Genomic DNA, 1,413 nt, shown 5'->3' with positions numbered 1-1,413 from the left:
GCGGATGACATCTCCATCATCGTGGCCGATGAGGGCCAGCTTCCAGCGGTGGAAGAGGCTATCAAAGTTACGAGGCGGTGGCAGGAGTAAAGGTTAACAAGGACAAGTCGATCGGTTTGCAGCTCGGCACCTGGAGAGGCAAGCCGATGCCATCCAATAACGTCGTGTGGCGTTGGACGGAAGGTCCTGTTAAGCTGCTCGGAGTCTGGTTCGCACCAGACCTCCAGATAGAGAAAAATTGGAGTGAGGTGGCCAGCAAGGTGACTGCTCTAACCCAGACCTGGTCTGGGCGGGCGTTATCCTTGCTAGGAAAGGCGAAGGTGGTGCATATGTTCATAGCATCGGTTATCACCTACCGCCTGACCGTGGTGCCTTGCCCCGATTTGTAGCTAAACAAGTTGGAAAGAATCCTTTTCCGCTTTTTGTGGAAGGGAGGAAAGCCACTCGTGAAGCGCTCTGTCTGTTGCCAGAAACCGCTAAAGGGTGGGCTAGGGATGCCTTGGCTGAGGATGCGAAAATTCGCGTTAAGGTTGAGGCACCTCTGGCTTTACCTGGATGGAGAGCAGGTGTGGTCACCGCATGTCAGGTTCTACCTTCCGCAATTAACGTCCTTAACGGACGTTGGTAATTGGATCAAGCAGAGACCTAGGATGGGGGACTGGCAATTGGAGTGCCGACAGGCACTTCAGCTACTCTCTCGGGCGGGCAATGCCGGCAATAGAAGTTCCACTGCGGATTTTTATAGCGGGTTAGTAGAGTTTAAGTCCGAAGACGCCTTGGGGGAGACCCTGGGCTACGATGAAAATCAGTTGATCAACCTGTTCCGGAGAACTTTCGGGCCCGGGTACCTGGGCAATTACCAGAAATCCTTGGCTTGGCAGTGCTTCCGTGCGGCGTTACCTGTTCGTGATAAACTGTCAAGGCACGGAAGTGCCGTCTCACCGACGTGTCCGAGGTGTGGGTTGGACAGGGAAACCATCTTGCATGCATTTGTGGAATGTTCGGAATTAACGGGACTGATAGTTTTCATTTTTATTCATTCTTTTATGTTTTATGTCCCCACTTGTTTTCCTGTACATGTACTGTCTCCTCTATGTTGGGCTCTCAGTGGCTAATAAAGAAATGAATATATTATATTAATTTCAATCGAGAAGTGGGTTGGTCCACTACTGATAAATAATGGACAGGCTCAGTAAGTAGTATCAGTCGGCTGCGAGCTCATGTGGTAGTGGAGGGAAGATCTCTCACATACTATCACTGCATTAAGAAGGGCCATATTAAGGCAAATTGCCCCCTTCTCGATAACCAAACACCAATGGAGGTGAGACAGGAGGAAAGCAGTAGCAACGAGAAGCTGAAGGAAGACAGAGGAGGTAGATACAGATGAAGTCCAAGAAACACAGAATAGGAAGA

This window comes from Octopus bimaculoides, chromosome 5 (assembly GCF_001194135.2).
Source record: "Octopus bimaculoides isolate UCB-OBI-ISO-001 chromosome 5, ASM119413v2, whole genome shotgun sequence".
Classification (NCBI taxonomy): domain Eukaryota; kingdom Metazoa; phylum Mollusca; class Cephalopoda; order Octopoda; family Octopodidae; genus Octopus; species Octopus bimaculoides.
The sequence above is the reverse complement of the archived record's forward strand: the minus strand, read 5'-3'. Positions refer to the sequence as shown.